The sequence below is a fragment of the Pogoniulus pusillus genome, chromosome 22 (genome assembly GCF_015220805.1).
Source record: "Pogoniulus pusillus isolate bPogPus1 chromosome 22, bPogPus1.pri, whole genome shotgun sequence".
Taxonomy (NCBI): Eukaryota; Metazoa; Chordata; class Aves; order Piciformes; family Lybiidae; genus Pogoniulus; species Pogoniulus pusillus.
In genome coordinates, this window is record NC_087285.1 from 10,648,919 (window position 1) to 10,675,032 (window position 26,114).

The 26,114-nt window shown below is 49.4% G+C and overlaps 1 protein-coding gene across 3 annotated transcripts in view; it reads left to right on the plus strand.

Annotated features, from left to right (window-relative positions):
- Window positions 1-26,114, plus strand: part of KCTD16 (potassium channel tetramerization domain containing 16) — a 56,395-nt gene that overhangs the window by 2,785 nt on the left and 27,496 nt on the right. The window lies entirely within an intron of this gene.

Sequence of the window (26,114 nt, forward strand, 5' to 3'; positions counted from 1 at the left end):
ACCTTGCCCCGCTGCGTGCGGGATGCGATCACAGCCTTGCAGACACACCACGGATTTCATTACAGACAATCTTCAAATGGGATTCCATTTACAAAGGTAATAGCTGCTTGATGGTAGTCGAGCAGAGGCAGCCAAACCATCTGTCAACAGACCTGACACACTTACAGGGAAGGGAAAACAAAATCCTGTCCCCCTGGCTGCTTTTCAGCAGGGGCCTTCTCAGAGCCAGCTGATGTTCTCCAACACAAGGGCCTGGGGTGGGGAGAGGCAAGTGGCTCTGCCTTGTTATGCAACATGCCCGTGGAAAACAAAGTCTCCTCCTGATGAGGAGCATCTGCCCTGCTTAGCACAATCACCTCAGATCACACACCACTGGGGTGGTTTCACTGATGGCTGGAGCAGGCTCATTAACTTTCCAACTGAAATTCAGGTAGAGGCACCATCAGCAGTAGTAACACTGGGGTGATTTTGATCCTGTCATTCTGTACTAGAAAATCAGAGCACAGCTGCTGGGCTGAGATATTTGAGAGGCTCAAGGGGCTGCTTTTCTTTCGTTTTCATGTTGAGGGGGTGAAGGATGGGATATTTTCCCAGCCCATTGGTAGAAGTGGACTTTGGCCAGCTGCTGCTTTGGGCAGTGGGGTTTGGAGAGTGCAAATGCTCTGCTGTGGGGTGTGTGGTGTCTACAGAGAGCAGCCTAGAGAGCTGGCAAAAGTTTTAGGTAGGCGATGTAACAGGAAGTGAGTAGTTGGTGTGTAACACTGGATTCATCTACTCCTGTGTCTGGGCTCAACAGGCAGCCCTAATCTGCTTATGTAATGGTGCTTAAGTTAGCACCCTCAAAAGCCATCTGTGTTTTTGACGTGCATAGATTTACTTAAAATTAGTTTCCTAGCTGGATTTCTCTAGCAAAATGGTTCTAAGGTCATGGATCTGCTTATATTCCTACAGGGATGGATGGTTTCTATTATTAGGCTTCTTCTGGTTGAGATGAGTGCCTGGTACGAGTTACAAGAGGAGAATTCATGTAGTTAAAGGAATAAATGGTGTTTGCATTTGGGTTTAAGCTCAGAACAGATTCTAAGTTCCTTATAGGCACAATGGTTTGCTAGTTGAAGAGAGGATGAACACAGGTTTGACATGAGTTACAGACTCCTGAGCTTTATGTCCCTCCAGTTTTTCCCTTCAATGATTGCTCGTTGTTTGCACATCACCTGTACAGGTTAGGTGCCAAGAGGTGCATCAGAAATTTGGGAAGGTGAAAGTCTGTAGCAGGCATCATAAAATCTTCTCTCAGCAGTGCAGGGAAAGCTCAATCCATTTGAAGTTCCTGGAAAGGCTCTTCTGCAGCTCAAGAGGCTTTGCATTGGTCTTCTATCAGTTTGGTGGGGTTTGGACACTGATGCAGTTCCAGAGGTGGATGTTCCAAAGGGTTCCTTCCTGAGGTAGAAACTAAAGCAATGACTGTGATGCTCAGTCTCTCTTTTATCTCGATCTGAATCATTCTGTGCCTCTCTACTTGCTATGGTATTGCTGCTGGAGGGCTCTGAGCTCCTCCATCCCTCTGTGTGTGGTCTGGCTGCAGCCACCCAACCGGAGTGCAGCCACGATCCCCACCAGATCCTGCTGGAGCCAAATAGTCCTCATGCCAAACTTCCCCAAATCATTCCCTTTGAACCTTGGAGGACTAGTAAAAATGACATCTGCTTTCTGGTGGAACATCACAACTTCTCTGCAGCTACTTAACCATAATTATTTAATTAGAGGTGCCAATTGTGTCTATATAAGCATTAATTCACCAAACTCTTGTGTGCAGGTTAATGGGACTAAACATGGGAGGTGTCCAGTATAATCACTGGGCAGAGTGGAGTGGTCTTTGCACAGCTGCTTTGTAACTCCTGTGACATGCCCAGTTGGAGGGACTCAGAGCTGTGGAAGGATGATTATTTCCAGAGGAGGACGATTAGAGGGAGTAATTTCTGATGTAGGTGGCCCTGCTTTAGAAGGAGAATTGGACTAGATTATCACAGAATCATAGGATAGTTTGGGTTAAAAAAGACCTCTAAGATCATCAAAACCAACCACCAACCCATCACCACCATGGCCATGAAACCATGTCCCCAAGTGCCACGTCCACAAATTCAATACCTCCAGGGATGGGAACTCCACCACCTCCCTGGGCAGCCTGTTCCAATGCCTGGCCACTCTTGCAGCAAAGAAATTGTTCCTCATGTCCAAGCTAAAGCTCTTCTGGCAGAATTCCAGGCCAGTTCCTCTCCTTCTATCATCTGATGCTAGGGAAAAGACACCAACCCCCACCTCACTCCAGCTTTGTTTCAGGAGGACCCTCGTGGTGCCTGCCAACCCCCACCATGCTGGCATTCAAGGATCCTGTGACTTAGGGTTTTTTTTGACACATCAAATACATTTTATGCTCCAAATATCACTCAGAAGGTGAATGTTAGTGGTTGGCAGGAAAATAAAGAGCATTCATCATGTGCAGATCCTTTTGAGAGTGGATCAGATGGACCTGGGGGGGTGTAACTGTGCAGCTCCTCAGATGGGTACAGCCTGTGCTGCACGACTAACACTGGGTGACATTTGCTCCCCCTCTTCAAATGTAGGTGCTATTAAGGCTAATGGGAGACTCATCTTCTCTGTGGAGGAGATGTTCCCAAAATGCAGGGCATGCAACCAGCTCCCAGTACAGCAAACCTGCAGCTGCTTTGCTGGGTGGGTGGCAAGATGGGCTGCAAAATGTGGCACTAGGGATAACAGAGCAGTGCTGGGAGCACAGCTGGGATCCTCTCTGGCTTCAAACAGGAGGGTGCACAGGAAGGTTTGAGGACAGGCTGTGCTGACACATTAGAGTCAGGGAAATGTTTTGGTTGGAAAAGACCTTTAAGACCATCAAGTCCAATAATTCTCTAACTCTTCCAAGGCTGATGCTAAAGCATGTTCCTCAGCACCACATCTCTGCCTCTTTGTGACACCTGCAGGGATGGGGACTCAACCCACCTCCATGGGCAGCCTGTTCTAATGCCTGACCACTCTTGCAGTAAAGAAATTGCTCCTCATGTCTAACCTAAACCTCCTCTTGCACAATTTCAGGCCATTTCCTCTCCTATCACCTGATAACAGGAAGAAGAGACCAACCCCTACTTCCCTGCAACCTGATTTCAGGTAGATCTCCCTTCAGCTTCCAATTCTCCAGACTAACCAACCCCAGTTCCCACAGCTGCTCCTCACCAGCTCTGTTCTCCAGACCCTCCCCCAGCTTCCATGTCCTTCTCTGGACCTGCTTCAGCACCAAAATGTCCCTCTTGGAGTGAGGGCTCCCAAACCCTTTGTACAGAGGACAGCCTCTGTCCTGGTCCTGCTGGCTGTACTATTCCTGATTCTGACCAGAATGCTGTTTGCCTTCTTGGTCACCTGGGCACACACTGGCTCATCTTCAGCCAGCTGTGGATCAATACCCCCAGGTCTTTCTCTGCTGGGCAGCTTTCCAGCCACCTCACCCCAAGCCTGGAGTGCTGCAGGGGGTTGAGCCATAAAGTAACAGCCCTTTGAAAGGCAGCTCCTGCCTGTTGAGAAGGCTTACAGCTGGAGTAAGAGATGAGGGAAGGAGGTGAGATTCTGCTCATGCTTTTTCTTTCCCTCCAGTTTCTCTTACACCGAAGACATTTACTCCAGTGTTGTGCTGGCTAAGGGTGGTTCTCTAACTTGAACCATTTTGTGGTTCCTCCTCCACCTCCTGTTGTTTTGATGATCTGGAAGTGAACCCACATCTCCAAACACTCCTGCTTTTGAAGAGAGTGATAGTCTCTGCTTGGATCTTCGTTTTAAAATGTTTTCAACCTCCAGGATGGGATGAATCAAAAATGTACACTTGAACATCTGGTAGATGCTGTGGTGGGGGCGGGAAGTGTTGAAGCACATGGGCTGGCTCAGCCTGCTGCAGCCTGGCCCCAGTCCTGACTCGGCAGCAGCAGCAGCAGCAGGCTCTTTATCCCCACCTCCCATCACCTCCAAACCAGCCCTTCCTGCCTGGCCCCACTACTGCAGCATTGCCATGACTGTGGGTGACGAGGGGATCGTCTGATTGCCAGGGCAGCAAAGGAGCAGGCTGGAAATGGAGAAGGCTTTGCTTCAGACAGCAGATCAGTGACATGGCAGATTATGTGAACTTGTCTGCTGGGCAGCGAGGAGCTGAGGGACATGTCTGTAGGATGGGATGAGATGGGATTGGATGGAGAGAAACTGCATGGCAGCCCGTGTCTGCATATTGCTGTTGCTCCCTGAACCCTGATGCTATGTCTCTTCTCTCTCTGCTGGTCAGAGGCTGAGGCTGCAGTGTGCTCTTAGAACAGTTGACAGCAAGGAGGGGATGTCCCAGCTGTAGTGTTTCACATCACACCCCTTGCTTCACTCTCTTGGCTTGCTCCATAGCTCTGGGTGACACCAACAGGGAGAAGGCTGGCAACTCTGCTTAGCTGGAGCAATAAAGGAAGGGGAAAGGAGAGGTATGAGGCAAAAAGGACCAAACATAGAGATACAAATAGAAGAAAAGGAGAGAGAATCCATGCACAGTCTGGAGAGAAGGAACTGGGGAGAACCTGGGGCTGCTAACAGCTACACTGAGAGGTGGTGAGGGAGAATTTGTGAGATATGTCAAGCCTTGAGTTCAACCCAAATGTTTCTTGCAACAAGCAAGTGGAGAGGGGCTGACAGGTGCTCCTTGAAGGTCATTAGCAGGAGGAAATATGGGGCTGGAGGGAGACTGCCCCTGCCCTTCCTAAAGCTGTGCTTCAGTCTGAGCCAACAGGAGGAAATCAGGACAATGATTTGCCTAAGCCTTGCCTTGCACCAACCACTTCACATCTGGAACAGCTCAAGACCCTGCAGATGTTCAAAGGAAGCTGGGAGATGTTCCTGGGTAGCTTTGAAAGCCAACAGGGCTCTTGCTCCCAAAGGATGTGTGCCAGCTCCGCTCTCTCCAGGGACAGCTGCACATTCTTGCTCTTTCAAGGAGAGGCTGCCTGGGTGTGCTCTTCACTTGCTGGTTGGAGGCTGATGGGCAGAGATGTTTAGGAAGCTGGGTTTGGATTATTCTGGGATAAACAGATGAATCCTCCAGGGCGAGGCTGGGCAGGAGGGAGGAGAAATGCCAAGTGCTACCCTCTGCAGATGTTCTCTATGGCTGCCTGTTGGACATGTATCCCTAGGATTATCCTGGTGTCCTTTATACAAGATGATTCAGTGGGATTAATGCAGCCAGCTGCAGCCTCTCACTTTGGGTGTGCAAGCAGAGCCAAGACATCCCATCCTGGTGCCACTGACTCACAAAGAGTTATAGAATCTGAGTGACAAACCTGAGTGCTCCTGTGCAGTGACACTCACAGTGTGCTGGCAGGCAGATGTGGAAGAGCAACATCAGCTGCTTCTCTTTAAACTGGTGCTGACACATGCTGAGAGTTGACTCTATCTGGTTTTAACTCAGTGAAGATCCCAGAATTCCAGCATCTCAGCATGGCAAGGGTTGGGATCTCTGGACACTGTCCACTCCACCTCCCCTGCCAAAGCAGGGGCACCCACAGCAACTTGCCCAGCATCATAATGGTGGGTTTGGAATCCCTATAGAGAATGAGACACCACAACCTCTTGGGCAGCCTGCTCCAGGGCTCCAGCACTCTCATGACAAAGAGTTTTCTCCTCCTGTTCAGGTGGAACCTCCTGAGCTCCATTTTGTTCCTGTTGCCCCTTGTTCTGTCGCTGGGCACCACTGAAAATGATGACCAAATGGTTCTTGCCAAATGATCTAATTTGAATAATAGAATCATAAAATCATAGAATCAACCAGGTTGTAAGAGAGCTCCAAGATCATCCAGTCCAACCTAGCACCCAGCCCTGTCCAGTCAACCAGACCATGGCACTAAGTGCCTCATCCAGGCTTTTCTTGAACACCTCCAGGGATGGTGACTCCACCACATTGAGCAGAGGAATTTTTGCATCTGTATTTCCCCCCATTTTTCCAACCCAGATTTATTTGAGACATAAATATGCCCAGGTATTACACAACCTTCCTCTGTGAAGGTTTTGAGTCCCTTTAGCAGCCTGCTCCAGGGCCCTGGCCCTCACAGCAAAGAATTTTCTCCTCCTGTTCAGATGGAACCTCCTGGCTTCCAGTTTGTGCTGATCAAAATAACCCAAAGATAACAACCCAAATTCTAATGCAATGAATAATGCAAACTTCCTGTGGACAGGAGATGTTTCTACTTCCAGGTCATTATTACCATCACCAGTGAGTCTGGTCCATCTTGCCAATGGCTCTCAGAAGAATGGTCCTCTGCTGGTGGGGGAGCTGGAAGCAGCTGGAGCTGTTCTCATATTCCTTTTAAAGGAGCTTTGCTTTCAGCATTTTTTGCTCAGCCTGCAGGACAATGGAGTTTTCCCCAGTTTATCCTGACAGACTGAAAAGCTTCCAGAGGTTTTGAGGAGACTTAGGCCACAGATGACATCCCATAGTCTTCTGACCATCACCTCTGCTGCTGCAGGACCAACGGAATCCCAGAATGTCAGATTAGAAGGGACTCTGAGGACCATCTGGTCCAACCTTTCTAGGTAACAAGAGGGTTGAAATGAGCTGGCCCAGCACCCTGTCATCTGAGCCTTAAAGCTGTCCAGTGCAGGGGATTCCACCACTTCCCTTGGGAGAAGACTCCAGTGTCCAACTCTTCTCATAGAAAAACATTTTCTGCTGGAATCCAATGAGGATCTGTCCAGCAGTAACTTGTCCCCATCACCCCTTGTCTTTTCCATGGGACTCCTTGCTTAAAGAGATTCTCCATCCTCCTGGTAGCCACCCTTTATGTACTGTCACCATGGTCATAAGGTCTCCCTGGAGCCTTCTCAAGGTATGGACTGGAGGCAACAACTCATCTGTGAATCTGCTACTGCTCTGTGATCCAGAAGGAGACTTGTAATGACTAAAGGATTAACCAAGGAAGGCTGGCATTTAAGGGCAAAATAAATCAATGTGTTTTAAACTGCAGCCTTGAGCTGGATGTTTTCCAGGAGCAGTGCACATGAGGTCTCACAGCAGCGCTGATCAGAGGAGAACTTTGCTGTGATAACAGCATCTCTGTGCCAGGGAGAGGTTTCAGGGGAGCAATGGAAACAGGGAACTCCAGGGTGCTGCACTGGGATGCAGAATTGTGCATCCCAAACTGAGTGGTACAATTGGTAAGCCTGAAGGAAGGGATGCCACCCAGAGAGACCTGGGCAGGCCGGAGAAGTGGGCTGAGGAGAACCTCATAAGGTCCAAAAAAGGCAAAGTGCAAGGTCCTGCACTTAGGCTGGGGCAATCCTGGATATCAGTCCAGGTTGGAGGATGAGGAGATTGAGAGCAGCCCTAAAGAAAAGGACTTGAGGGTGCTGGTGGATGGGAAGCTGGACATGAACCAGCAATGGGCACTTGCAGCCCAGAAGGACAATGGGAGCCTGGGCTGCATCAAAAGCAGAGTGGCCAACAGATGGAGAGGGGATTCTGCCCCTCTGCTCTGCTCTGCTGTGGTGAGACCTCACCTGGAGTGCAGTGTCCAGCTATGAGACTCCCAGTACAAGGAGGACATGGACCTGCTAGAGCAGGTCCAGAGGAGTCACAAAGATGGTTGGAGGCTGAAACATGTCTCCTATGTGGACCAGCTGGGAGAGTTGTGGCTGTTCAGCATGGGGAAGAGATGGCTCCAAGGACACCTTAGAGCTGCATTTCAATATCTGAAGGGGACCTACAGGAAGGCTGGGGAGGGACTGTTCAGAGAGGCCTGTGGCAATGGGATAAGGGACAATGGTTTGAAACTGGAGCAGGAGAGATTTAGCTTGGACAGTAAGAGGAAGCTCTCCACAGTGAGGGTGGTGAGATACTGAAATTGGTTGCCCAGAAATGTGGTTGAGGCCCCATCCCTAGAGACATTCAAGATGAGACAGTGTGGCTCTGGACAGCCTGCTGTAGTTGGGAGTGTCCCTGCTGAGTGCAGAGGGGTCAGACAAGATGACCTTCACGGGTCCCTTCTAGCTTGATGCAGTCTGTGAATCTGTGAATCCTTGGGGTGCTCCCCGTGGCACAGCGCAGGACGGCTCCCACCAGCCTTACTCAGCCTGCTGGGGTCTGGCCCTTCTAAAACGAGCTGGAATGTGGTTGTAGTGAAAACAAACTCTGAAAGAGCAAAGGAGTGTAAACAAGAAAACACAACACAGATATTTTCCATTCAAGGAATATCAGCAACATATTGTACCCGCAGACAAACACTTCCTTGCAGCAGGTTGTTGGGGTGGGTTTTTATTTTTTCTCCTTTCCAGCCATCCTGAATTTGTTTAAATTTATAACCACAACACTTCTCAGCTTGGGTTTGCTTTTTTTTTTTTTTTTTTCCCTTGCCTTCTCAAGTTCAAGGCTAACACAAAGAAATGTGGAGGCAAGAAGGAAAATCTAAATTACATCTTTACAAAGAGTCAGAGTGATCTTGTAGGAGATTTCACAGAATGCCAGGTTGGAAAGGGAGCCTCTGGTCCAACCTTTCTAGGTAACAGGAAGGTTGAAATGAGTTGGCCCAGAACCCTGTCAAGCTGTCCCATGTAGGGGACTCCACCACTTCCCTTGGCAGATGACTCCAGTGTCCAAATGTTCTCATAGGGAAACATTTCCTGCTGGAGTCCAGTGGGGATCTCCCCAGCAGTAACTTGTCCCCATCACCCCATGTATTTTCCACGGCACTCCTTGTACAAAGGGAGTCTCCATCCTCCTGGTAGCCACCATTTATGTACTAGTACATGGTCATAAGGTCTCCCTAGAGCTTTCTCTTCTCAGGGTCGAACAAATCTTGTTCTCTCAGACTCTCCTCATATGGCAGGGCTTCCAGTGCTCAAACCCCTGCTTTAATTAAAGGACAAAAATAGCCTGAAATGAGTTAGATGTGGCAGAATGGATTTCCTTGTGGCCTGGCCAGTCCAAAGGACCTTGCTGGGGTGATTCCCCTGGCTGATTTCAAAGACATGCTCAAGTTAATCCTGGAATACAAGCAAAGCTTGAAGCCATTATTATGCCTTCTTAATTTAGAATCATAGAATCAACCAGATTGGATGAGACCTCCAAGATCATCCAGCCCAAACTATCACCCAGTCCAACCTGAGTACTCAAGAAAGAGTGGAGCTTGAGCTCCAGATCTGATGACAGAAGGCAGCATTATATTTTCATAGAATCATAGAATTGTTTTGGTTGGAAAAGGTTTCTAAGATTGAGCTCAACCATCAAGACAACACCACCATGGCCATGAAACCATGTCCCCAAGTGCCATGTCCACACATCTCTTGAACACCTGCAGGGATGAGGACTGCACCACCTCCCTGGGCAGCCTGTTCCAATGCCTGACCACTCTTGCAGCAAAGAAAATGTTCCTCATGTCCAACCTAAAGCTCTCCTGGCACAATTTCAGGCCATTTCCTGTAGTGCTGTCATTTTTTACTAGGGAGAAGAGACCAATCCCCACTTCACTCCAACCTCCTTTCATGGAATTGTAGAGAGCAACGAGGTCTCCCCTCAGCCTCCTCATCTTCAGGCTGAAACCCCCAAGTGCCTCATCTGTTCCTTTGTTCCTTATCTGCCCTGTTCTCCAGAGCCTTCATCAGCTTTGCTGCCCTTCTCTGGACTTTCTCCAGCACCTCAGTGTTGTTTTTGTGGTGAGAGCCCCAAAACTGAATCCAGCATTTGAAGTGTGGTTTTACCAGTGCCTAGGACAGGGGCATGGTTAGTGTAAGTGGATGGAAACATTCACTGTCAATCCAAGGGTTATTTTAGCTGAACTGATGATCATAGGAGCTGTCCTCACTTCCTACTTTCAGGATGAGCCTCTGCAATGCTGGTCTTTTGTGGGACAAAATAATGGATTTGCCCACCAGTGAAAACTCTCAGCTGAAAAAAAATCAGTGAGATTCCCTTTGTAGGAGCCCAAACGAACTCTGTTTTCCCCAGTTCTCTGATGGCTTTTTGCTCACTCAAGCTCTGCTCTGAGTTTTTGGCTTTGAGAATATTTGAAGTGCAGAATTCAGTCAAAATCAGCACGTTCCACTGGGTTCTATTTCAGCCTGATTGAATTCTGCTGTAAAAATACTCTCTGATCCAGGCTGATGGTAATTCAACCTGAAGTCTTGAGTGAGTCTTCTCTGAAAAAAATGCAGAGAGAGAGCTTGCTCTTGAAATTTGGCTTTCAGGCCTTGTCCACAGACAAATGCCCCATCAGCCTGAGCTCAGAGCAAGGATGAGGGCATCCCACAAGCTGCTCCAGTGTAATTCTGTTCTTCTAGAAGTACATCCCAAGACTCAGCCTCATTTTTCCTGTTACAAATTCCAGGTTTGTTGTTATCTTCTCCCAACAAACTCCAGATCCCCATCACTGAGATTTCCAGATGTGGATGTTGAGTTTGGTTTCCAGGGTTTGGAGATGCAAACCAGGATGGCTGGGGTTCTCTTTCACTGCCTGTTTTGATAGAGGCATTTTTTAGCTGCCTTAGCAGCTAATCGATGAGCCCCTATAAATCACTGAGCACTTTGGGAGGAGATTCAGCACTGGAGCATTTTTAAGGCTGGTGATTGATGAACCAGCTGCCTGAGTCCAAATGGATACTTCTGCTGCAGAGTGCTTGCACCAGTGTGAGGCTTATGGAGAGAAGTGCATTTTCTGTGACTGAGAGTCAACTGAAAGAGGTCAGGAGGATCACCCTGTAATGGGTCAGTTTGTATGTATGGGTGTCTCAACAGAGCTTATGCCCAGCTATTGAAACCTAAAGAGGAATCTCCCAGTTCCAGAGCCTCACTTTCCTTTAGACACCACTGGAAAAGTTAACATACCAAGGTCCTTTGGTACAATTACCAAGGCAGAAAAGGGCCAGGGGCTTCTGGTTGACAGCTGAGGATGAGCCAGCAGTGTGTCCTGGTGACCAAGAAGTCCACCAGCATCCTGGCTTGGAACAGCAGGAGTAGAGAAGTGATTGTCCCCCTGTACTGGGCACTGGTGAGGCCACAGCTCAAAGCTTGGATGGGACCTTGAGCAACCTGATCTAGCAGGAGGTGTCTTTGCTCCCAGCAGGAGGATTGGAACTGGACGCTCCTTAAGGTCCCTCCTGACCCAGGCTTCCATGATTCTATAATTCTGTGATGTTTCTTATATTATCTATGACTTCTATGGCTGCCATTTATTGTAAATGTTGTATTTATAAGCAGAAGAGTAAACATGGGGAGTTCTATAATGACAAAAGTTCTGCTGAGCTCAGAGCTGGAGGTCTGGCCAGGCATTTCTGCTGCAGCTTGCTCCTGTGCTGCTCCTTGCCCTGACAGCAGTGTGTGCTCCCATGATGTTTGGCTAATTAGAGCAGTTTGTTCTGGAAGGAAGCTCATGTTGTGACACAGCAAATGTATTTAAGGTGCTTTGTTTAGTACAGCTGAGCTTTCTGGGGAGGTCACTCTAGAAACATGTTGCTGACAAGATCTTGGAAGCTCAGTTCCATTTGCCTCATTAGTTTCTCCATGCCATGATAGCACCTGATGACCTTTCTCTGACTAGATCTTCTCTCCATCACTTCTGCCAACATGGGACAGAGAGACTTTCTCTCAACTCTGCCATCACATCTTAACCCAACAGACTTGCACTTTAAAGAGGTTTTGTTCCTATGGCTCATTTACACCAGATCCCATCATGGTGGGGGTTGGAAGCAATCTCTGGAGACCATCCAGTCCACCCCCCTGCTAAGGCAGAGGCACCCACAGCAGCTTGCCCAGCATCCCTATGGCCAGGTGGGGTTGGAATCTCTTCAGAGAAGAAGACACCAGAACCCCTCTGGGCGACCTGTTCCAGGGCTCCAGCACTCTCTCACCAAAGAAGTTTCTCCTCCTGTTCAGATGGAACCCCCTGGGTTCCAGTTTGTGCTCCTTATGCTGTCCCTGGGCACCACTGAGAAGAGTCTGGGCCCATTCCCTTGCCCCCAGTGGGTCCTTTAGCTCTTACTGAGCATTGAGCAGATCCTGTCTCAGGCTGCTCTTCTTCAGACTCAGCAGCCCCAGGGCTCTCAGCCTTTCCTTCTCACAGAGCTGCTCCAGCCCCCTCAGCATCTTCAGAGCCTCTCTTCAGTAGTTCCCTGTCTTTTTTGAACTGTGGAGTCCAGAACTGTTCCCAGTACTGCAGCTGTGGCTTCACCAGGGCAGATCAGAGCGGGAGGATTCAGTTCTTTCATTCCCTTCAATGTCATTAACCCAAACCATGTGCAGCCCATGGGTGGCTTCACTTTCCTTGGTGAAGCCACAATTATCAAGATGCCAAAGCACATGTTCCTGGCTGAGGAAAGAGCAGTTTCTGGGATCCTTGATTTCATTCATTTGTGAGCATTCAGGAGAACAAATCCTCCATTATCTCAAGTCAATGCACTTCTATTACACAAGGAATAATTCATTCCCTTCCTTCAGGTCAGAGCAGAGAGGGAGCTGCTCTGCCTCACTTCAAGGAGACAAAGAATATTTAAATCAGGATGCTGATAAAAATGCTTCCACCAGTGAAGATTTGATTGAAGAATCTGCTGCTGTTAAGAGTCCTGTAGGTGAAGGCAGAATTCAGATTAAATGGGGTTGAAGAATTGGTGTAAGTTTGGTCTGTGGAAAGAAGTTCTGTAACTTGGTGACATCCTCAATGCCAAGGGGAGACCAGGTCCCTCCTCACAGGTTCATAGTGCTCCTCTACTGCTGCCCCTGGATGGGGGACATGGTCTAGTGGCTGTGGGGGTGTTGGGTTGATGGTTGGGCTTGATGATCTTAGAGGGCTTTTCTAACTAAACAATCCAAAGCTTTTCTGATTCTGTGAAAGCTAAGAAGTTGGATGGCAGAGAGTAAATAATGGCAAGGCAACATTGCATGCAGCTTTCTTGGGGAGCAGGAGTTAATTAAGTGTTGGGAACATGCCTAGGTAGCTCCATTGATCAGGAAGGAAGGGCTGGAAGATTTACTGGCTTGGCAGGGCTTTGCTTTCCCTCTCTACCCCCACTTTCCCTCACTTCATATACCACAGTGGCAAGGGAACAGGTTTCTGGGTTTTCTTTCTTGAAGGAATTGATCCTCAGGAGCAGGGGATATGATGGATGGTTTGTAACTCTACGATATTGCTAAGGAAAGAAACCTCACTGGAGGAGGCTGGGCAGATATTATATTAATTTCCATGTTAAAATTGATTTTGTCCCACTAGGACCAATAACAAATATGTGAAGGCTTTCAACAGCCTCTCCACTAATAATTAGTTCCAAGATGGAATAAATCTTGTGAGGCTAATTTAGCAAGGTAGAGGTTTAGATGCTTTACAAGACATTGTTCTGCTTTTTTCCCCCATTGAGTCCCAACTTACCCTGGATCTGCAGTACCTAACCGCTCTAGGTCCTGATGGGGTCTCACTGTCTCCTCTTTGGTCCATCACAGAGACAAATGGCAGCTGTGGAGGTGATTGTGATGAGTGTCTGGCAGAGGTGTAGAAGGACTAGACAGTCCAACCCACCACTGTGGCCCAGCAAAGGTCACTGGGGTAGGGCCAAGGGAGTTTAACCTCACTATGGCTGTGGTTGATCTGTCTTCTGGAAGGGCTTCCTTAGGGCTACCAGCTCTGCAGGATGGCAAGCAGGCTGTTGTCAACACCAAAATACATCCCATGAGAACCCAGAGGACTTTTTTCTGCTCATGTTACAGTCTTCAGGTGTCCTGTCTCAGTTGGTTTTTTTATGTCAGAGCTGTGAAGGTGTCTCAGGATGTGCTACTGAAATCCTGTCCCTCTTTCATGGAATCATGGAATAGAATGATGAAATAGGTTTTGTTAGAGAAGACCTGAAGGGAGGCTGTAGCCAGGTGGGGGTTGGTCTCTTCTCCCAAGCAACCAGCAACAAGGGGACACAGTCTCAAGTTGTGCCAGGGCAGGTCTAGGCTGGATGTTAGGAGGAAGTTGTTGGCAGAGAGAGTGATTGGCATTGGAATGGGCTGCTCAGTGAGGTGGTAGAGTCACCATCCCTGGAGGTGTTCAAGCAAAGCCTGGCTGGGGCACTTAGTGCCATGGTCTGGTTGATTGGATAGGGCTGGGTGCTAGGTTGGCCTGGGTGATCTTGGAGGTCTCTTACAACCTGGTTCTATAATTCTATGACCTTTAAGACCATCAATCCCAACCATTCTCTAACTCTACTAAGACTGGTGCTAAATTCAGCACCCTATCTGTGCCTCTTTGAAGCCCCTCATGGGATGGGGACTCAACCACCTCCCTGGGCAGCCTGTTCCAATCCTTGAGAACCCTTTGAATGAAGAATTTTCTTCTAATGTCCAACTTAAACCTCCCCTGGGGCAACTTGAGGCCATTTCCTCTGGTCATACCCCTTGTTAATTGGAAGAAGTGACCCACACTGGCCTCAGTGCAGCCTTCTTTCAGGTTCCTCCAGGCCAGGTGCCAGCAAGCTCCCAGATTGGCGTTGCTCAGAGCCAGCTGCGCTCTGTCCCTGTCTGGTTGGCACCTGGCAGCGGGGGGCTGGGGACGCGAGGGGGTTGCCGTCCTTGGAGCGTGGTTGGGATTTGGCATGCTTTGGTGCAGTGCTCAAACTCCAGTTGAACAGATGGTGCCAGGATTTTAACTTGTGCTCAGGAGCTGCAGATGGTCCAAGGAGTGAACTCGTACACCAGTGATTTTTATTTGGAACAGGTTAAGAACAAATTACTCTTGGACTGTTGTCATTACTGCTCCACTTGTCATTTTCTCCTTCCCTGCCTGCCTGTGTGCTTGTGCAAGTCTTCTCACCGTCTCTTTGCCTTGCAACTAGATCAAACCCAGCTCTATCTCTACCTAAACCTCCTCCATACATTCACTGTTTCCATCCCAGTGGCCCCTGTATTTCCCCTTAGACTTGCTGGGGTTCTCCTTGGGAGGACCATGGAGCAGAGCTCTACAGAGATCATGGAATTGTTTCAGCTGGAAAAGGCATCCAAGATCATTGACTCCAAACATCAACCCAACACCACCATCATCATTAAACCACATTCCCAAGTGCCATGTCCACACATTTCTCGAACACCTCCAGGGATGGTAACTCCACCACTTCCCTGGGCAGCCTGTTACAATGCCCAACCACTTTTGAAGTAAAGAAACTGTTCCCCATGTCCAACCTAAACCTCCTCTTGCACATTTTCAGGTCATTTCCTCTCCTTTTATTGCCTGGTACTAGGAAGAAAAGACAAACACACAGCTCACTGCAACCTCCTTTCAGGGAGCTGTAGAGAGCAATGAGGTCTCCCCTCAGCCTCCAATTCTCCAGACTAAGTAACCCCAGTTCCCTCAGCTGCTCCTCACCAGCCCTGTTCTCCAGACCCTTCACCACCTTCATTGCCCTTCTCTGGACCCTCTCCAATCCCTCACTGTCCTTCTTAGAGTGTGGGGCCCCAAACTGAACCCAGTATTCACCAGTGCCAGTTGCTCCTGCAGGGTGCTCACTGGTCCAGGATGCTAGTGTTGGTGCTCAGCCCAACTCACCCTAGGGCAAAACCACTCCCGCCCCAGGGTGAGCAGGTTCCCCCCGGAACCTCCCATGGCTCTGGATCCCAGGGCCAGACTGGTGCAGGTGGGAAGGGCTGATGGCCCACCTACACCTCTTGTGAGTGATGATGTGAGGGCAGGTTTCTGGTCTTATTGCACTGGAATAAATCCAGAGTGACCCCAGTTTTACACCAGTAAAGGTCCAATAATTCTTCTCTAACCTGGGTTCTGTTTCCATCATCATTTATGAGCTTATTTAATCTTTTATAGACAGGAATTAAAATCTACTGCTGCAAATTATTCATGGCCACCTGAATATTTTACACCCACTACACAGGGCTGATCATCATGCCAAGACAGCAGTGCTCTCCACAAAGCACCCATGAACATCTGGGCTTTCTCCTGCCCCAGGTCACATACTCAAAGGAAGGACTCAGGAGTAGGTGTGTCAGGCAAGTCTTTGTGTGCCAGCCTTGGTTCTGCTTTGGCTTCTGTCTACTGGGCCTGCAATGGAGATTGTCTTCTTGGAGGGGTGAGGTTTGATGTGGCTCCTCCATCTTCCTTCTCAGAGGGTTCAGGTTTGATGTGGCTCCTCCATCTCCTGTCTTGGAGAGGTAAGGTCTGATGTGGTTCCTCCATCTTTCTTCTCAGAGGGTTGAGGTTTGATGTGGCTCCTCCATCTTCTTTCTCAGAGGGTTGAGGTTTGATGTGGCTCCTCCATCTTCCTTCTCAGAGGGTTGTGGTTTGATGTGGCTCCTCCATTTTCCTTCTCAGTGGGGTTGAGGTTTTATGTGGCTCTTTGGTGTTCCCTCTCGAGGCTCCTGTGTGCAGCTGGACACAGGGAAACTTGCACTTGCCCATGGTGTTGGTGTTTAATTTAGAGCTCATTTCAGAAAGCAGAAGAATCCCAGTGCCTCCTGCATCTGAATCAAACCATAGGTACTTGAGATCTCTTGACTGGGAAAAACAACATTTCTCAAGTGTTAAATCATTAAGTCAGTGTCTACCCAGCTCACTCCTGACAAGGGAACATATTTCTGAGTTCTGACCTGACCAGCAAAAAATAAATCTTAGTCTGCAGCCTGTCCTTGATCCTTCCACATGTCCATCCTGGCAATGTCAGCTGCAGGGAAGGTGTCTGTGAGAAATGATGCAAGCATATGGCATGAGGGCAAGGACACCAGTTGCAGGTGGAGGTGTAATCAGGTTCATTTATTCCTCCCTCGTGCCTGCTGCCGTTACTCATCCCTCTCGCATGCAAATGTACAAATCTCCCTGCTGCTCGGTGCAGCCCACGGGGGTTTAGAAGATGATGGGAACATCCTCACAAAGCAGCAGGGCTGGGAGCACAGCTCTGAGGGGCTGGAGGCTCCTTCTTGCATCAAGGATCCAGCAACCAGGCACCCCAAGTGCCCCTTCAGTCCTTTCTTTATTTCCCCCCCTGCTTCCTGGGAAACTGGTGAAGAACACAAAGGGGTCTGGTGGTGGCTGGGCTGGAGGGTGCAGCAGGGGCTGGCTAGGGGCTCCAGGGAGATCTGGGCAGCCCGTTGGGATCAGCATGCTGCTGGAGCACATCTCTAAAGGCTGTGAGATGTCTCATCCCTGCAGGGCTCGCATGTCCCCTCTTGCTGGGGCAGCGGTGCTGACGCAGGAAGGGCTTTTGGGATGCCCTGGAGCACAATAAATGATGCCCTCCCACTTACTGCTGATAATGAGTGTTTTCCATAATTATTCTGGAGAAAATGGCATTGACCGAGAAGGCCACAGCCAGAGCAGTTGCAGCTCTTTGGGTGTTCCTGAGAGCACCTGGGGAGGAGCCTGCAGGCCCTGCGGTGTTGAGGGGCATGTGGTGGCCTCTCCTCTGCTCCACAGCCCTGGCAGATGCCCAGCTGCTGGTGGGGATAGTGTGAATGCAGGAGACGAGTGAAGATTCGATGTGAACATGTGGCAGCACTGGACAGCAGAGTGAGGAGCAAGGTGGTGACACCCAGCACTGATCCGAGCTGCTACCTGCCCCCTCCCCAGCAGGAATATTTGAGCTTGTCTGGCAGCTTCTGAATGAGTGGGTTAAAGAGCTCTGAAATGTTAACTTCTTCCACTTGGTGCTTGTTTGAAGTGTTGCCTTCCAAAGCGCAGCCACTCTGCTCTGGGGGATAGGAAAGGATCTCCCTCGGTGCCAGAATTTATGGATCTCCTTCTCTGGTGGAGATGTCCAAGCTTGTGGGGCCTTGATATGCCTGCTGGTGCCTGGGTCCTCCCTGCAAGGAGCAGGTTGCAGCTTTGCACTGTGCCTTTTCCCCACTGGAAACACTGGACACTGTCCCCAGACAGCACATCCCCGTGGGACTGAGCGTTGGTAGCTGCTCTGCCATGGGGGTTTGCTGCCACCCACTCTTCTCCACGTGGGTGAGGCTGTTGCTAAGCTGTCTGCTGGCATAGCCTGGCACCAGAATGCTTCCTCCTCACTCACAATGTCCCACGTCCCCTCAGCACACGTGTGCCACCCTGCTGCCTGCTCCCTGCCAGCCGTGCCCGTGGGATGATCATCCCATGAAGATCTTCCCACACTTCGCTCCACCTACAGCACTGTGGCTTGGAATCAGCCCAGGGCTTGGAGTCGGTGTCAGTGTGTCTGCTCACGGTATGCAGCCATCAAACCAAACCTGAATCCCAGAACCGTGTTCCCAGTGTCCCTGGGGCTGTTTGGTGACATAAACCATTGCACTGGAGAGAGAGAAATTAAATCTGGAGAAGAGGAGGCTGAGGAGAGACCTCATTGCTCTCTACAACTCCCTGAGAGGAGGGTGCAGTGAGGTGGGGTTTGGTCTCTTCCCCCTAGTGTCAGCTGATAGAATAGAGGAAATGACCAGAACTGTGCCAAGGCAGGGTTAGTTTGGATATGAGGAACAATTTCTTTCCTGCTGGAGTGGTCAGGCATTGGAACAGGCTGCCCAGGGAGGTGGTGGAGTCGCCATCCCTGGAGGTGTTGAAGATGTGGTTTAGTGGCCATGGTGGTGTTGGGTTGAAGGTTGAACCAGCTGATCTTAGAGGTCTCTCCCAACCCAAACCGTTCTGTGATTCTATCCATTTCCTGCACTTAAGCCTGCCAGGTTTCCCCACTGCATGAAGCAGCCCACAACTAAATGCCAGTGATGAGGTTTGCAGGTTGTGTGACCTGATTCTGAAGGTATTCCAAAGAGAAAAAAGTGACTTTTAAGGAGTAAAATCTGAGCAGGAGTGTGTTTGCTCAGCTGTAGTGACAGCTGTAGCAGCTCCACTCTGTGCTTGCTGTTTGCAGATGCAGCTCTGGCTGCAGGACAGATTAAATACTGTTTGGGAAAGCGATCAGAGATTTTGTTTGCAGTCTCTCTGTGGCTTCTTCTCTAAATGCTGGGAACGTTTTAAAGTGGTTTGTATTGATAATGGCACTGTAATGCCTTCTCCTGCTGCTACAGACCTTCAGCGCTTTCTTGAGCTTATTCCCAAAGGGTGAAGGAGCTGAGGAGAACAGATTAAGTTAAACCTCAAGGGATGTTTCCGTAGGGAAAATCATGTGGGAGTTGGACTGGTTGTGTTCCTCACTGCCTGTGTCAGCAGTGGTCGTGGCTGGAGCCTGGCTCTGCAGCTCCTGCCTCCAGTGCTCTCATTTTACAGACATAAAGGTGTGTGACCTGAGCCAGGGACACTCCGTGAGCCTTTCATGGATTCATAGAATGGATTGGGTTGGAATGGACCTTAAAGATCATTTAGTTCCAAACTCCTGCCATGGGCAGGGATACCTTCCCACAAGACCAGGTTGCTCAAGGCCTCATCCAGCCTGGCCTTGAACACCACTAGGGAGGGGACATCCACAACCTCCCTGGGCAACCTGTTCCAGTGTCTCACCACCCTCTGAAGAATCTCTTCCTAATCTCCAGTCTAATCTTTCAAGAAAGACAGTTCCCACCCAGTCCTCTCTCTGGGACCAGAGTGAGGGGGTTCCACCACGCATGTCTGTGCCCACTCTGTCCCCTTGCCCCGGCAGGGCTGTGCAGGAGCTGGGTCTTGTTGGTGGCAGTCTGAGCCCTTAGCAGGCACTGCATTTTTAATCCAAAGCATATCCTTCTGCTTCTCTGCAAGTGCAGGCCAGGGGAGGTTTGTGTGCATGCTGAAGTGCTCGTCCCTGGTTTTGCCTGTCACAATCCACTCCATCGTCTCCTGCTCTGACCCAGCGTGCGGTGACACAGCCACTGTGGAACAGCAGCTCGGCTCTGATGAATCCGTCCAGACACCAGCTGACAGAAGCTGTTGGGATCTACAGGAGTCACAGCTCTCCTGAGCTCTTCTGAGCATGTCCACCTGGATACAACCTGATAGCAAACAACCCCCTCCTGCAGGACAGGGACACGTCCCATATGTCCCCAGAGGAGGCCGAATCCATCTGACAAGCCCTGGCACATCAGCCCATGCAGCCAACATGCATCAGCCAGGAGGTCCTGAGTACAAATCCCTTGGTGACTGTGGGATCAGTTTGGATGGGGCCTTGAGCAGCCTGTTCTAGTGGGTGGTGTCTCTGCCCATAGCAGGGAGCTGGAATTAGATGGTCTTTAATGCCCCTTTCAACCCAAATCATTCTATGAATCTATGATGAGGGCTGAGCCCTCTGTGACTTGTTCCTCAGCCCAGACATCACCACCACCTTCCCAGCTCTCCCTGGAACCCACCACTTGAGTGAGACTTGCCTTTCTTTTTACTACCTAACCAAAGTCCTACCAGGCTGTTGCTGTCTCAGAGAAGTATCTTTGCTGGAGCTGTACTTGGCAGCACAGCCGCTCTCGTTCCCCCTCAGACGCGAAAGTTCCTCAGATAACACTGCTCACATGAAAAGATGTCTCCAAATTCCTTAAGTGCACATTAAAATGCAAATCAGTTGTCTTGTTACAGCTTGCTGGGAGTTCTCTGACAACACATTTAAATGCAAATCACTGAAACGTAGCCTCGATATTCAAATCCAAACAATTCTTGGATCCCCCGGCTGGAATTAAAGTGGGACCACGTTAGATGCTTTCACAAAAGCAGGACCATTTGGGGGAGCCAGCTCTGCATGGGGCTGGGCTGGCTTTCGGGGAGGGAAAGGGATGGGATAGAGCACATGCCAGATGTTGTTCCACCAGCACTGAGCTCCTGTGTCCCACCACCACTGATCTCCTTTGTGCCACCACTATAGTTGGACTTGATGATCTTAGAGGTCTTTTCCAGCCCAAACAATTCTGTTGGTTCTATGATCTCCTCCAATGAGAGATTTGGGGTGTGGGGACAGGTGCCTCCCTTTTTCCACAGCTGAGCTGAGGAGACCAACCCCACTCAGCTGCTCTAACACTAACCTACTCTTCTAACTTGATGGATCGAGCCATTTTCTTCATGCTGCTGGCTCTGGAGCTGATATAGTGCTCCACAGGCCTTCATTTACAGCCAAGATCTGAATTTGCCAGTGACTTATTCTGCAGAGGTGCAGAACTCTGTGTTTTACCTTCTTAGTCAGGGAGGAAGAATAGCTGCTGCCACTGACTGCAGGCAATGAAATCCCTGACATGTGCTTTTTATTATGGGCTTAAGAAGCCTGGAAAATCAGGGAATGGGTGATCCCTCAGCATAAAGCATCTTAGCTGCAGCGTGGAGTACAAATTATGCTGGAAAACTGCTCCATTCTTCAGCTATTTGTCCATGGGTTTTGTTGCTAAGTTGGTGCTTTTTCATTCAAAGAGAGACAGGAATGCAAAGCACCCAACTTGTGTGGGTGCTTGGATCTCACTGGAGAACCTCTGCATGGCACTGGTGCTTGTACTGGGCACTGGTGCCTGTACTGGGCACTGGCGAGGCTGCACCTTAAATACTGGGTTCAGTTTTGGGGCCCCCAACACAAGGAGGTCATTGAGGGCCTGGAGTGTGTCCAGAGAAGGGCAACGAAGTTGGGGAAGGGCCTGGAGAACAGGGCTGGTGAGGAGCAGCTGAGGGAACTGGAATTGTCCACCGTGGAGAAGAGGAGGCTGAGGGGAGACCTCACTGCTCTCTACAACTCCCTGAAAGGAGGTTAGAGCCAGGTGGGGCTTGGTCTCTTCTCCCTAGTATCAAGTGACAGAACAAGAGGAAATGGCTTGAAATTGTGTCAGAGGAGGTTTAGGTTGGAGATGAGGAACAATTTCTTTGCTGCAAGAGTGGTCAGGCATTGGAACAGGCTGCCCAGGGAGGTGGTGGAGTCCCCATCCCTGGAAGTGTTCAGGAAACCTGTGGACATGACACTTGGGGACATGATTTAGTGGCCATGGTGGTGTTGGGTTGATTGTTGGAGTGGATGATCTTAGAGGGCTTTTCCAACCCAAACCATTCTACAGTTCTCTAATTCTCTGATTCTAGAAGTTCTTCTGCTCTGATCTGAGGCAGATCTGTCCTGCTGCAGGCACCAGGGGCTTCCAGCTGCTTCCTTCCAGCATTATTTGTTTTCTACATCTTTTTAATGCCTTTGGATTTATTTGTCTTTTATAATGTATGAAGGAAAAACTGAAACTCAGGCTGGTGAGCTCTGCTAGGAAAAGTCCCTGTGAGCAGAGCAAAGCAGAGGCTGCTCTCCTGGGATGCTGTGTGTTCTATACCCTGTTGTTCTCTTTTGGGGTTTAGGTGGTTTTTAAGTTGTCTTTAACCTTTCTGTGATCTTTTTGCACCCAAATTCGCCTCTCTCATTTCTATTCCTTCCCCACTCCCAGCTGACTTGCTCTTGCTTTTCCCTGTGGTGCAGGGAAGGACATTTCCATAATGCCACTGAGTTTGTACTCTATGCTTGGCCCTGCTTAGGAAAGGGCTCTCCTGGGGCTTTATTTGGGATTTCTAGGGGAGGACAAACCCAGCAGCAACTAAATATTGACCAGTCAATCTGCCCCACTTCTCCCTCCTCCTTACTGGGGTGGAAAAGGCATCTCTCTGTGGTTTACCCTCCTGGAAACCACTCAGCCCCCTCCAAATGCCCTACATTGGACAGTTTCAAGGCTCAGCTTGGTGTGGTGCTGGGCCAGCTCCTTTCAGCTTTCCTGTTGCTCAAAAAGGTTGGACCAGATGATCCTTGGGGTCCCTTCCTACCTGACCTTCTGTGATTCTATGTGACCCAGTTCTGTGCTGATCCCAGGGCAGCAGTCACTAGTTCCCAGCAGCTCTTTCAAAGCTGCTTTCTGGGCTCTGAGGAGAATTCCTAAAGAGACAGTCTGCAGGAAATGTGTTGGAAAATGAGCTTCATGTTCACCAGTAGATCATTAAGGGCTCCCTCACCCCGGCAATCAGAGTGTTCTGTGATTGGTTCCATCCTGGAAGAAGGTGAGTGCTGGCAGCAGGCAATGTGTTCTCTCATCATTTACTGCTGGCAGGGCTGTTCCCAGGGGGCTGCAGCTTCCTAATGAGCAGGGACAGCAGAGAAAGAGCATCTGGCGTGGTTCTGAGCCTGCTCACAGCACGAGGCCCAGCCCAGGCAGGGCTAGAAGCATGTTTTGTGCTTTGGGTTTTGTTATTTTTACCAGAAACAGGCATCACTCATGAATGCCTTTTGCCATTCTCAGTTTCCCTTTTTTCCTCCTTCCTCCCTTAGCCATGCAGCTCAGCTTCTGTTCTCCTCCTGTGTGCTCTGGCATCTCTCCATCCTGAGTCAGCCTTCTCTGCAGCATGAAGAGCGTCGCTTCTGATTAGCTCTTGTTGCTTTGGATGCTGCTCTCTGAATGTGTGGTTAGCTAAGGATGCCAAAGCTTAATTTTCCTTTGACTTCTAAGGGATAAATGTGAAGACAAACCTCCTCCTGCACACTCACACAGAGTTTGAGGAGTCTTAAGTGAGTTGTTTTGGAACCTCCTCTCTGCTTCCCATGAATAGTGACAACCAGAATGATCAGATAGCTTGGCTGGTGGTACCCAGAGCAAAGCTGCTGAGGGCAGTCACAGGGATAAATCCACATGGATGTGGAGCCCCTTGTCAAGAGGGGTCACTGCTTTAAGGGTCTGCATGAGAAGCTGTTCCCTGGTGGCCTCGGAGAGCTCACTCCTCAGCTTCCTAATGATCCTTCCCAATATCAGGAGGCCAGCCTGAGATGGCAGGGTTAGCATATGGATATGGAGAACTGACTCTGAGATGGGGTCTGCTAACCCAGGGAGGATTCCCTGAGGAACACAGGAGATAAGGACCATGCCTAGCATCTACGGTGAGCTCATTGTGCCATCCGCCTGCCTCTGGGCACCTGACAGCATCCACTCGTTGCCCTGAAGCTGATTTTGGGTGGGTCCAGCTCTGTGAGGGATGCAAGGAAAGACCATCCACCCATCACTCCTGCCCGAGGCACTGGGGATTGATTTATTTTCTTGTTCTGTGGAGTTTCCCTCCTGCAGAAACTCCAGTGGAGCATCTCCTGAGATAGCAGCAATCCTTCTGCCCGGTGTTGCGGTGCTGATAGCAGCCTGGCTCCTGCTGGCTCTGCTCCACTGCTCCCTAATGAGCAAAACAAATGGGATGTGGGCACCAGCAGATGTGGGAGAGCGGGAAGAATGACCCTGGAGCGTGTGGCCAGGCTCAGGCTGGTCACTGTGGCTCTGGAGCTGTGCCTCTGCCTGCCTGTTCCTGCTTAAGTGGGCTTTGCAGTGCTAATTACAGTGCAAATCATTATTTGGTCACACCATCCTCGCTCACTGCTTTGTTCTCCAGCTTGCCTCTGATGGCTCAGGAGCATTTTGAGGAGCAATAATTGCAGGCTCAGGGAATTTTCTCAGAAACTGGCAGTTATTAATTTCCTTATCAATTAATTTTCAATATGTGGCTGTGGCACGCTGGGCGCTGGGAGCAGCAGGTCATGCTGGGGGGTGGATAATGGAGATCAAGAGCCACCTCTGCCCTAATGGGGGCTCCAATTACAGAGACTGAGCCTTCCCTGCTGCCTCTGAGGGGGGACAGTGACATTTGCTTTGTTTCTCTGCAATTCCATCACCGTGGCTGCAGCCAGCTCGCTCCTGACAGGTTTTTCCCTGTGTTTGCAGTGCCTTTCCAGCTGTGTGGTTATGCAACATCATCATTTTGTGTCTTTTCATTTGCTGACCCCCTTCTATTAGCAACGATGTGCTAATTACTCGGGTTCTCTGTGTGTTGATAATTGCTTCATCTTGTGGTGGTAAAGATCAGGAGTATTATGTAGCACCTCATCGCCTGAGCTGTTATTAACTCTGCTGCCCGCTGAAGAGCTTAAACTCAGCTCAAAGCTCCCATTTCTTGTGCAATTCACAGAATGGTTTGGGTCAGAAGGGATCTTGAAGATTGTCTAGTTCCAACCCCTGTGCCATGGGGAGCAATAAATGTGCAGGTCTTATGGATCCTTACCTTCACCCCTCCCCTAGACCTCACTGCAAATACCTCATTAACTCTTTCCCACAATCTGAACTTCCTGATGGGAATAGAAATCCAGGTTCTCATATACTGATTGACTTGATTTCCAGAGAAGCCTTTCAACCTCTACCACTCTATGATATGGTTTTGAACATTAAAGAAACAATCCTGGATGCTCAAGCTGGGTGTAAGATGAACACAGCAGAGGAGACCTGAGGGGGCCCTCCTGGACCTGACTCCAGGTTCACTAACACTTGATGCTGTGTTGTAAAACTGTGAGGCTGCTCTTCATTCTCATTTCCAGCCAAGGATTTATCTGAAGAGCACACTAAGTCAGTGACCTTGAAGAACAGTGGGCTCTGTGTATGGGAATCAAACCATCATGGTGAGGTTGGTTACAGAATCACAGAATGGCAGAAGCTGGAAGCAGCCTCTAGAAATCGTTCAGCTTTATCCCCTTGCCCAGACAGGGTCAGCTAGGAACATGTCCAGGTGGGTTTGGATGTCTCCAGAGAGGGAGACTCCAGCCATGTCTCTGGACAGCCTATTTGAATGCTCCATCGCCCTTAAACTGGGGTCAGCTCCTTGCAGATTTATCTCCTATCCCTGCACCCTCCTGGGACTCTTCAGAAGCAGGTTCCTGATGAGAAGGAGAATGAAATTTATGCTGATAAGCATCATGAGATTGCTCTTGTGTGATTATGTGATAATGTTCTAGCTGTGGATTTTCTAATGGCTTTTTTTTTACTCAAATAGAGCAAAGAAAAGCTGCCCAACCCAATTTATTTCCCACATTTTATGCTCTGAACCAAATGTCTGAAGTTGACTAAGTTTGGGGGTTAAAAGCAACTAAATTAGTGTCACTGTTTATCTTTAGTTCCTTCTTGGAGCTTCTACTTTGCAAACAAACTGTGACTGAACTTCCACAACTGTTGGGATGCTCGAACTTTTAAAGGCAGTGCCAGTGTGGCTAAAATATTGGTGAGTTTGTGCTCTCCCCAGCTCCTCTTGGAACCCAGATCAGTGTCTCAGCTTCTGAAGGATCTGTATGGAAGTGCTTCTCCCTCCTGTGTTTTGCAGCAGTTCAGGAAGACCAAACGAAAGCTGGATGTGATCAAATGCTTGTGGAGCTGCTGAGTCCAC